The sequence below is a fragment of the Lissotriton helveticus genome, chromosome 1_1, assembly GCF_964261635.1.
Source record: "Lissotriton helveticus chromosome 1_1, aLisHel1.1, whole genome shotgun sequence".
NCBI lineage: Eukaryota > Metazoa > Chordata > Amphibia > Caudata > Salamandridae > Lissotriton > Lissotriton helveticus.
In genome coordinates this window covers 1516210331-1516222764 of record NC_136057.1, presented here as the reverse complement: position 1 = coordinate 1516222764, position 12434 = coordinate 1516210331, and positions in this window count along the sequence as shown.

Here is a 12434-nt window from a genome sequence, read left to right as displayed (position 1 = left end):
TACTTCCCCCTCCACGGACTCCTGGCTCACCACCGCAGGTGGCCAATCTGTCTCATGGGGCGCGGAAGCCGAAGCAGGCTTCTCCTGTCTCGGGATCTGTCCCTTCTTGGCAGCGGGCTGGGCCATTGTTCCAGGCTCCAACCCAGGCGAACTCCCTCTCTGGGCAGTCGCAGACCTTGTGCTTGCACAGGCCCAGTCAGGTGTACCCAGCATCTCTGAATGAGTCCGGTATTCCACCTCTCTCCAAGCATTGTGCTCCATGTCATTCCCCAGCAGACAATCGACTGGCACGGCAGGGCTTACGGCAACTCGAAGTGAACCTGCAACTCTTCCCACTCAAAGGGAACCTCGGCCACAGGGTAGTGGCCCATTCTGCCGTCAGCCATCGCGGCAGGGTGGAGTACATTGGGAATCACCTGCTCTGGAGACACCAGTTGACTCCTCACCATAGTCATACTGGCTCCTGTATCCCTCAGAGCCTCCCCTCTCTGGCCATTGATGGTGATCCATTGCCCATACTTGGTAGTATTTGGGGGCACCTGGATCTTAGGAACCATCTCCCGATCTCCCAGGGACACTAAGGTGACACCCGCCCACTCACCCCCCTTATCTAAGGGCAACTCCTCCCCGAGCGCTACACTAGCTACTCCCGGGGTTTTTCCTCCGGTGGGAGGGGGTGGTCTCTTTGGGCACCTGACATCTCCCTTATAATGTCCAATACCACCACACTCAAAGCAGTGGACAACCCTTGGCTGCTGGCTCTGGCCAGGATGAGGGTTTCTGGGCGGGTTAGCCTTAGGGGTGAAACCTGTTCCCTTTCCCTGGAAACTGTTTTGGGGACCTTTTGAGAACTCCCGCTTTTTATCTCCCCCCTCCTTCTTCTGAGGGGCGCCCTGTCCGGCCTTTTGGGAATCCCCTCCAGTCCCCTTTGAGGTCACCCGGGTACTTGCCCAGATGTCCGCCTCCTCTGCAAGCTTCCTGGGGTTGGTCAGCTTGCTGTCCACCAGGTGTTGGCGCAGCTCGGGAAAACATTTCTCGAGTAGATGCTCTTTAAGAAAAATGTCATATAACCCCTCATAGTCCTTCACCTCGCTGCCCTGTACCCAGCCCTCTAATGCCTTTCTTGCATAGTCCAGGAAATCCACCAAGTTCTGGGTGCTTAACTTGTGGCTCCCCCTGAACTTTTGGCGATACTTCTCCGGGGTTAGCCCAAACTTTTTGATTAACGCTATCTTCATGGTGGGGTAGTGGATCTGCTTCTCTTGTTCTAGGGCCAATAATGTGTCCCGACCAGTGGGAGGCATATTCTTATATAATCCACCCCCCCAGTGTTTCTCCTGGATCCCATGGGCTCTTAGGGAGACCTCATAGGCAGCCAGCCACTTGACAATGTCATCCCCTTGACTATAGCTGGCAACTATGTCTTTAGGTAGGTAGGGTCTGGACTCCCTGGTTGGTTCTCTTGTTTCGCTGCCACCATTTGGAGAGTTGGCGAGTCCTAACTGTAGAGCCTTGAGTTCTAGCTCTTTTAGTCTAAGCTCATGAGTCATCCTCTGTTCCTCCCTCCCCTGTTCTAACCTGGCTAACTCCCACTTCAGCTTCCTTTTTTCCCTCCTGTCTGTTAGTTCAGCTTCGGTCAAGCTTCCTCCGGAGACACTACTGCACCCCCTTGAGTAGGTCATTGGTCCTGGAAGTAGGTTTCCCATCTCAGGATGGAACAATCCCTCTACCTCTATGACTGTGTCCCGGTCCGTCCCCTCTTCCTCCTCCTTCCCTTCTCCATGTGCTGCCACCCAAGCCCTCAAACTGGTTTGGAGTTCCCCCTTCTTAGCACCACGCTTAAAGAACACTCCCATCTTTTGACAAAAGTACCTAAGCTGGGCTACAGAATAAATTTCCAGTTCTTCCAGAGCAAATTCCATTTTGCTGAAGAGCAATGTAGGGACAAGCACACAAAAAGAATAGATTCACAAGGGGCAACTTGAAGCTACCTCCACCCACCACCAGGAATGAATTTAGAAAAAGCAAAAGTAGAAATTAGGAAGTTCGCCAGGAGAAAACTCCTGGTGTAGGTCAGTGGATTACACTTAGTTACTGAAGAGTAGTCACAACCACAGCTCTGATCCCACCGCTAGACACCAATATGTTGGACCTAGTTTTGCCAAGTCACATAGGGTAGCCTGGCCTAGGGCAAGACAGTCAGATTCCAGAAGCACAAGTGTAAAGTTTGCACACCACCCAGCAGTAACTCAATGCAATTCCACTTAAAAACGACACTACACCAAGTTTTGTGGAAAAATATGGTTTGATTTATAAAAATATTTTTGTTTCACTACGTCTCTTTTACACCATTATTTCTCCTTAAATCTCTTTTCACTTTAAGTATTGGAAATCACTTTAGAACTCATATTATACTCCTTTTGTCATTTACATAAAAGTTCAGCACTACTTTTACCCATTCTTTCTAGCAGAAATACACAGTTTATAAAGGATAGACAGTGGCTATTCCAGTATGTAGCTTGTTCACATGTAACTAGGATGAAGGCTTTAATCTTAACTCTACCAAAGGGATTACTTTTAGCAATAACTAGACAGTTCCTAAAACCCCAAAATCAAGAGTCAAATTAAGAATTCATCTCCTTTCATAGTTTACACGTTGGTACCCTTCACGTTCATTACAGGTGAAATTCACAAAATTTCAGTTAATACAGGGAGATAATTATTCACTTCAAACTGTACAGCTAAATGATTCACTTTATACAGAAAGAGCATTGGGGGTTCCTACAGGCTTATCACTCCTCCCTGTGTCACTGGTCACAAGAGTCCCCCATTCGGTTCTGTCAGCCTACGAGTGCGAAAGCCCCTGTCTGAATTTACCAGCAAATGCGCACAAAACTCTCTCCTCACGCCTGAATTCGTTCACAGTACCGACAGGCTCCTTACAAGGTCTCTCTCACCTTCTTCGCACCTGGCGGTTGAAGTCAGAGGGGGGGGGGGGGTTCTGTGACCGGAGCCAGTTAGGGTATTCAATCTCCCACCTTCGTGGCCTTTTTCAATTACCAGAGACCCGGAGCAACGAATTTCCGGGAGGAGGGGAAGATCCCTGTCGGCTCCCCAGCTGTTCTACCCTCCGGCTGACTCACCACTGGGATCGGCGCCGTGCAGAGACACCGCCGCGTCTCCGGCAGTGTCTCCTCTCGGCCTGCTCATTCGCGAGGGCGTTTCTGAGGGAAGCTGTGCTTCCGGTCCTGTGCAGGAGGGGGACGTCGTCACTCACCACCAGCAGATCGCTTCCTCAGCTAAGACGCCTCCCTCAGTCGCGCTACCACGGAGCATGCGCAGGGGGCGAACACTGCTCTCTTCTTTCCGCGCTGCAGAGGAACCGCTGTCACCACCACTCGGAGACTTCCTCGAACCCCCTCACCTCCACGCTGGGCAGTTGGCGAGCCGGCAGCTGGGTTGTGCCCTCAGCAACGATGAGGTAGGCACCTGCAGCCCCTCCGCTCTTGAAACACCACTGGGGGGATGGAGAGGCAGGTGGAGATCAGAGCGCCTTACAGCTCTTATTTTCGAGAGTCCCAGGGCAGCCTTCAGTCATTGAGGACCTAGATAGGGTCAGATCCACAAGTGGGGAAGTATCAACAGTAGGGGATAGTAGCCCCAAAGGACCATCAATCCGCCCCCAGCGCACTGTCCTCCTAGACCTGTAGTCTCAACTCCTAGCTGGCCCCTCAGCAACTCACACTCCAAAATGGCCGTCCTAGTTCTGGCCTTATATAGGCTGACCCCAGGAGGTCTGGAAGGGACCAGAAGGTTCTAGATGGTCCCTAGTCTTCCCTATGGGTCAAGCTACAGGTGTGGCAGTTATGGCAGTTATTGGCGTCCATTTTGTGGGTTCCACAATTCTAGTCAGAAAAGGCTTCTGGGCCTATGATGAAGAACTATGAGGGCAAAAAGAGCATCTAACCCCCGGTCCAACACCACAAAAGTATCCAGTGGACATAAAAATTAAGAGATATGAGGGGCAAAAAGGGGACAAAATAAATAATAAATGGAAGGGACTACCCAAAAGCAGACAGGTCTAACACGCGTCCCCCCCAGCTGAAAGTGGGGAGAGCTACCCAACCCCCTGGGAGTCCTCATCACTAAGGCGGAAATACCTAGAGAGACCGCCTGCATTGGCGTGGTCCACTCCAGGCCGATGTTCCACCCGAAAGTCCATTCCCTGTAGGGAGATGGACCATCTCAACAACTTGGGGTTTTCCCCCTTCATTTGCATCAGCCAACGAAGGGGTCGGTGGTCAGTCTGAACCAGGAAGTGCGAGCCAAACAGGTATGGCCGCAACTTCTTCAGAGCCCACACTACCGCAAAAGCTTCCCTCTCAATTGCACTCCACTTCTGTTCCCGGGGAAGCAGTCTCCTGGACAGGAAGACTACAGGCTGATCCAGACCCTCTTCGTTGAGTTGCGATAACACTGCCCCAATGCCATGTTCTGATGCGTCTGTCTGGACAATGAACTCCGTGGAGAAGTCTGGGGCCCTCAGGACCGGTGCTGCACACATGGCCTGCTTCAACTTTTCAAAGGCTTGCTGACAGGCCTCTGTCCAAACTACCCGTCGAGGTTTTTTCTTTGAGGTAAGCTCTGTGAGGGGCGCTACAATAGTGCCATACCCCTTCACAAAGCCACGGTAGTAACCTGTGAGGCCCAGGAAAGCTCGGACCTCAGTCTGGGTCTTGGGGGGTTCCCAGGCCATGATTGCCTCAATCTTTACCTGGAGGGGCTGCACTGTTCCCCTACCCACCAAGTGACCTAAGTACACACCGACCCCTGCCCAATCTGACATTTGCTGGCTTTGATTGTCAAGCCAGCCTGTTTCAGGGCCTGGAGAACAGTTTGCAAGTGACGCAAATGGTCCTCCCAACTGCTGCTGAAGACGGCAATGTCATCCAGATAAGCAGCGGAGAAAGCCTCCATTCCAGAAAGGACCTGGTTCACCAGCCGCTGAAAAGTGGCAGGGGCGTTCTTGAGCCCAAAGGGCATCACACAGAACTGGTAGTGTCCCTCAGGTGTGGAGAAAGCTGACCTTTCCTTTGCTCCATCTGTAAGGGAAATCTGCCAGTACCCTGAAGTAAGGTCAAAGGTACTCAGGTATTGGGCAGTTCCCAGCTGGTCAATCAATTCATCCGCCCTAGGGATCGGATGAGCATCAGTTTTGGTTACTGAGTTTAGTCCCCGGTAATCCACACAGAACCTCAGTTCTGGAGTGGTGCCTGGTGGGGCAGCTTTTGGTACTAACACCACCGGGCTAGACCAGGGGCTACTGGAAGGTTCAATGACTCCTAGCTCCAGCATCTTGGTAACCTCACCATGGATGCTGGCCTTCACCTTGTCTGACAGCCGGTAGGTCTTTGACTTCATTGGTGGGCTGTCTCCTGTGTCCACATCATGAGTACACAGGTGGGTTCTTCCCGGGACAAGGGAGAACAACGAGGAGTACTGCTCCATCACCTGGCGGCAGTCCTCTCGCTGCTCAGGAGTTAGGGATGGGGAGAGAATCACTCCTTCCACCGACCCATCCTTCTCTTGAGACGAGAAGAGATCAGGGAGAGGCTCGCTTTCTGCTTCCTCGGCACCATCAGTCACCATCATCAAGATGATCTCGGGCCTCTCATGGTGGGGTTTGAGGCGATTGGCATGCAGCACCCGTAAGGGCTGTCGAGGGGTCTTAAGATCCCCAGGTAGGTGGCCTTACCCTTCTTTTACAACACCTCAAAGGGGCCTGCGCAACGATGTTGAAGGGCACTTAGCTCTCCAGGTTCCATCACCCACACTTTCTGGCCAGGCTCCAACTCCACCGGGTGAGCATTGTGGTCGTACCATTCTTTCATTACTGCCTGACTGGCTTCCAAGTTGTCAGAAGCTTGCTTCCACAACTTTGCCATTTGGCTCCGGAAGGCCAGCATGTAGCTCACCACATCCTGAGGAGGCTTTCTGGGAGACTTTTCCCATCCATCCTTCACCAGGCTGAGAGGTCCACGCACAGGGTGCCCGTACAACAGCTCAAAGGGGCTGAAGCCCACTCCCTTCTGCGGCACTTCTCTGTATGAGAATAGCAAACAGGGCAGGAGGACGTCCCATTTCCTCTGCAGGCTCTCAGGTAGACTTCTTATCATGCCTTTCAAGGTCTTGTTGAACCTCTCTACCAGTCCTTTGGACTGGGGGGGTATGGAGTGGTGAACCGGTAGGTCACTCCACACTCCTTCCACATTGCCCGCATATATGCGGACATGAAGTTGGTCCCCCTTTCGGACACAACTTCCTTGGGGAAACCCACTCGGGTACAGATCCCCATCAGGGCCCTAGCCACAACAGGTGCAGTGACAGTCCTCAGAGGAATTGCCTCTGGGTACCGCGTGGCGTGATCCACCAGAACCAGGACAAACCTGTGACCAGCTGTAGTTGGTGGATCCAATGGCCCCACAATGTTGATGCCCACCCTTTCAAAGAGGGTGCTAACGACAGGAAGTGGTTCCAGGGGAGCTTTCAGCTTCACCCCTGTTTTCCCACTGGCTTGACAGGATACACACGTCCGACAGTATGTGTCAGATGCCACTTTCATCTGAGGCCAGTAAAAGTGTGGGGACAAGCCGGGCAAAGGTCTTGTCCTGACCTAAGTGTCCTGCCACGGGTATTTCATGAGCCAATTCTAACAGAAAGGCTCGGTATCATTGAGGGACTACCAAGGCCCGTGATGAACCGGGCAAGGGTACCTTGGGTTCACTGTAGAGGAGTCCATCCTCCCAGTAAATGTGGTAGTGCCCTGCAACGTTCCCTGCTACCTGGGCTTCGGCCTGTCGCCTCAGTCCCTCAAGGGTAGGGCACTCCTTCTGGCCCTTACAGAACTCCTCCCTGGTAGGTCCTCCCTCCCTAAGCCACTCAGCGGGGATGGGTAGGTCCTCCAGGGAGACTACTTCCCCCTCCACGGACTCCTGGCTCACCACCGCAGGTGGCCAATCTGTCTCATGGGGCGCGGAAGCCGAAGCAGGCTTCTCCTGTCTCGGGATCTGTCCCTTCTTGGCAGCGGGCTGGGCCATTGTTCCAGGCTCCAACCCAGGCGAACTCCCTCTCTGGGCAGTCGCAGACCTTGTGCTTGCACAGGCCCAGTCAGGTGTACCCAGCATCTCTGAATGAGTCCGGTATTCCACCTCTCTCCAAGCATTGTGCTCCATGTCATTCCCCAGCAGACAATCGACTGGCACGGCAGGGCTTACGGCAACTCGAAGTGAACCTGCAACTCTTCCCACTCAAAGGGAACCTCGGCCACAGGGTAGTGGCCCATTCTGCCGTCAGCCATCGCGGCAGGGTGGAGTACATTGGGAATCACCTGCTCTGGAGACACCAGTTGACTCCTCACCATAGTCATACTGGCTCCTGTATCCCTCAGAGCCTCCCCTCTCTGGCCATTGATGGTGATCCATTGCCCATACTTGGTAGTATTTGGGGGCACCTGGATCTTAGGAACCATCTCCCGATCTCCCAGGGACACTAAGGTGACACCCGCCCACTCACACCCCTTATCTAAGGGCAACTCCTCCCCGAGCGCTACACTAGCTACTCCCGGGGTTTTTCCTCCGGTGGAAGGGGGTGGTCTCTTTGGGCACCTGACATCTCCCTTATAATGTCCAATACCACCACACTCAAAGCAGTGGACAACCCTTGGCTGCTGGCTCTGGCCAGGATGAGGGTTTCTGGGCGGGTTAGCCTTAGGGGTGAAACATGTTCCCTGGAAACTGTTTTGGGGACCTTTTGAGAACTCTCGCTTTTTATCTCCCCCCTCCTTCTTCTGAGGGGCGCCCTGTCCGGCCTTTTGGGAATCCCCTCCAGTCCCCTTTGAGGTCACCCGGGTACTTGCCCAGATGTCCGCCTCCTCTGCAAGCTTCCTGGGGTTGGTCAGCTTGCTGTCCACCAGGTGTTGGCGCAGCTCGGGAAAACATTTCTCGAGTAGATGCTCTTTAAGAAAAAGGTCATATAACCCCTCATAGTCCTTCACCTCGCTGCCCTGTACCCAGCCCTCTAATGCCTTTCTTGCATAGTCCAGGAAATCCACCCAGTTCTGGGTGCTTAACTTGTGGCTCCCCCTGAACTTTTGGCGATACTTCTCCGGGGTTAGCCCAAACTTTTTGATTAACGCTATCTTCATGGTGGGGTAGTGGATCTGCTTCTCTTGTTCTAGGGCCAATAATGTGTCCCGACCAGTGGGAGGCATATACTTATATAATCCACCCCCCAGTGTTTCTCCTGGATCCCATGGGCTCTTAGGGAGACCTCATAGGCAGCCAGCAACTTGGCAATGTCATCCCCTTGACTATAGCTGGCAACTATGTCTTTAGGTAGGTAGGGTCTGGACTCCCTGGTTGGTTCTCTTGTTTCGCAGCCACCATTTGGAGAGTTGGCGAGTCCTAACTGTAGAGCCTTGAGTTCTAGCTCTTTTAGTATAAGCTTATGAGTCATCCTTTTTTCCTCCCTCCCCTGTTCTAACCTGGCTAACTCCCACTTCAGCTTCCTTTTTTCCCTCCTGTCTGTTAGTTCAGCTTCGGTCAAGCTTCCTCCGGAGACACTACTGCCCCCCCTTGAGTAGGTCATTGGTCCTGGAAGTAGGTTTCCCATCTCAGGATGGAACAATCCCTCTACCTCTATGACTGTGTCCCGGTCCGTCCCCTCTTCCTCCTCCTTCCCTTCTCCATTTGCTGCCACCCAAGCCCTCAAACTGGTTTGGAGTTCCTCCTTCTTAGCACCACGCTTACAGAACACTCCCATCTTTTGACAAAAGTCCCTAAGCTGGGTTACAGAATAAGTTTCCAGTTCTTCCAGAGCAAATTCCATTTTGCTGAAGAGCAATGTAGGGACAAGCACACAAAAAGAATAGATTCACAAGGGGCAACTTGAAGCTACCTCCACCCACCACCAGGAATGAATTTAGAAAAAGCAAAAGTAGAAATTAGGAAGTTCGCCAGGAGAAAACTCCTGGTGTAGGTCAGTGGATTACACTTAGTTACTGAAGAGTAGTCACAACCACAGCTCTGATCCCACCGCTAGACACCAATATGTTGGACCTAGTTTTGCCAAGTTACATAGGGTAGCCTGGCCTAGGGCAAGACAGTCAGATTCCAGAAGCACAAGTGTAAAGTTTGCACACCACCCAGCAGTAACTCAATGCAATTCCACTTAAAAACGACACTACACCAAGTTTTGTGGCAAAATATGGTTTGATTTATAAAAATATTTTTGTTTCACTACGTCTCTTTTACACCATTATTTCTCCTTAAATCTCTTTTCACTTTAAGTATTGGAAATCACTTTAGAACTCATATTATACTCCTTTTGTCATTTACATAAAAGTTCAGCACTACTTTTACCCATTCTTTCTAGCAGAAATACACAGTTTATGAAGGATAGACAGCGGCTATTCCAGTTTGTAGCTTGTTCACATGTAACTAGGATGAAGGCTTTAATCTTAACTCTACCAAAGGGATTACTTTTAGCAATAACTAGACAGTTCCTAAAACCCCAAAATCAAGAGTCAAATTAAGAATTCATCTCCTTTCATAGTTTACACGTTGGTACCTTTCACGTTCATTACAGGTGAAATTCACAAAATTTCAGTTAATACAGGGAGATAATTATTCACTTCAAACTGTACAGCTAAATGATTCACTTTATACAGAAAGAGCATTGGGGGTTCCTACAGGCTTATCACTCCTCCCTGTGTCACTGGTCACAAGAGTCCCCCATTCGGTTCTGTCAGCCTACGAGTGCGAAAGCCCCTGTCTGGATTTATCAGCAAATGCGCACAAAACTCTCTCCTCACGCCTGAATTCGTTCACAGTACCGACAGGCTCCTTACAAGGTCTCTCTCACCTTCTTCGCACCTGGCGGTTGAAGTCAGAGGGGGGGGGGTTCTGTGACCGGAGCCAGTTAGGGTATTCAATCTCCCACCTTCGTGGCCTTTTTCAATTACCAGAGACCCGGAGCAACGGATTTCCGGGAGGAGGGGAAGATCCCTGTCGGCTCCCCAGCTGTTCTACCCTCCGGCTGACTCACCACTGGGATCGGCGCCGTGCAGAGACACCGCCGCGTCTCCGGCAGTGTCTCCTCTCGGCCTGCTCATTCGCGAGGGCGTTTCTGAGGGAAGCTGTGCTTCCGGTCCTGTGCAGGAGGGGGACGTCGTCACTCACCACCAGCAGATCGCCGCAGGCCGCTTCCTCAGCTAAGACGCCTCCCTCAGTCGCGCTACCACGTAGCTTGCGCAGGGGGCGAACACTGCTCTCTTCTTTCCGCGCTGCAGAGGAACCGCTGTCCCACCACTCGGAGACTTCCTCGAACCCCCTCACCTCCATGCTGGGCAGTTGGTGAACCGGCAGCTGGGTTGTGCCCTCAGCAACGATGAGGTAGGCACCTGCAGCCTCTCCGCTCTTGAAACACCACTGGGGGGATGGAGAGGCAGGTGGAGATCAGAGCGCCTTACAGCTCTTATTTTCGGAGAGTCCCAGGGCAGCCTTCAGTCATTGAGGACCTAGATAGGGTCAGATCCACAAGTGGGGAAGTATCAACAGTAGGGGATAGTAGCCCCAAAGGACCATCAATCCGCCCCCAGCGCACTGTCCTCCTAGACCTGTAGTCTCAACTCCTAGCTGGCCCCTCAGCAACTCACACTCCAAAATGGCCGTCCTAGTTCTGGCCCTATAAAGGCTGACCCCAGGAGGTCTGGAAGGGACCAGAAGGTTCTAGATGGCCCCTAGTCTTCCCTATGGGTCAAGCTACAGGTGTGGCAGTTATGGCAGTTATTGGCGTCCATTTTGTGGGTTCCACAATTCTAGTCAGAAAAGGCTTCTGGGCCTATGATGAAGAACTATGAGGGCAAAAAGAGCATCTAACCCCCGGTCCAACACCACAAAAGTATCCAGTGGACATAAAAATTAAGAGATATGAGGGGCAAAAAGGGGACAAAATAAATAATAAATGGAAGGGACTACCCAAAAGCAGACAGGTCTAACACGCGTCCCCCCCAGCTGAAAGTGGGGAGAGCTACCCAACCCCTTGGGAGTCCTCATCACTAAGGCGGAAATACCTAGAGAGACCGTCTGCATTGGCGTGGTCCACTCCAGGCCGATGTTCCACCCGGAAGTCCATTCCCTGTAGGGAGATGGACCATCTCAACAACTTGGGGTTTTCCCCCTTCATTTGCATCAGCCAACGAAGGGGTCGGTGGTCAGTCTGAACCAGGTAGTGCGAGCCAAACAGGTATGGCCGCAACTTCTTCAGAGCCCACACTACCGCAAAAGCTTCCCTCTCAATTGCACTCCACTTCTGTTCTCGGGGAAGCAGTCTCCTGGACAGGAAGACTACAGGCTGATCCAGACCCTCTTCGTTGAGCTGCGATAACACTGCCCCAATGCCATGTTCTGATGCGTCTGTCTGGACAATGAACTCCTTGGAGAAGTCTGGAGCCCTCAGGACCGGTGCTGCACACATGGCCTGCTTCAACTTTTCAAAGGCTTGCTGACAGGCCTCTGTCCAAACTACCCGTTGAGGTTGTTTCTTTGAGGTAAGCTCTGTGAGGGGCGCTACAATAGTGCCATACCCCTTCACAAAGCGACGGTAGTAACCTGTGAGGCCCAGGAAAGCTCTGACCTCAGTCTGGGTCTTGGGGGGTTCCCAGGCCATGATTGCCTCAATCTTTACCTGGAGGGGCTGCACTGTTCCCCTACCCACCAAGTGACCTAAGTACACAACCGACCCCTGCCCAATCTGACATTTGCTGGCTTTGATTGTCAAGCCAGCCTGTTTCAGGGCCTGGAGAACAGCTTGCAAGTGACGCAAATGGTCCTCCCAACTGCTGCTGAAGACGGCAATGTCATCCAGATAAGCAGCGGAGAAAGCCTCCATTCCAGAAAGGACCTGGTTCACCGGCCGCTGAAAAGTGGCAAAGGCGTTCTTGAGCCCAAAGGGCATCACACAGAACTGGTAGTGTCCCTCAGGTGTGGAGAAAGCTGACCTTTCCTTTGCTCCATCTGTAAGGGAAATCTGCCAGTACCCTGAAGTAAGGTCAAAGGTACTCAGGTATTGGGCAGTTCCCAGCCGGTCAATCAATTCATCCGCCCTAGGGATCGGATGAGCATCAGTTTTGGTTACTGAGTTCAGTCCCCGGTAATCCACACAGAACCTCAGTTCTGGAGTGGTGCCTGGTGGGGCAGCTTTTGGTACTAACACCACCGGGCTAGACCAGGGGCTACTGGAAGGTTCAATGACTCCTAGCTCCAGCATCTTGGTAACCTCACCATGGATGCTGGCCTTCACCTTGTCTGACAGCCGGTAGGTCTTTGACTTCACTGGTGGGCTGTCTCCTGTGTCCACATCATGAGTACACAGGT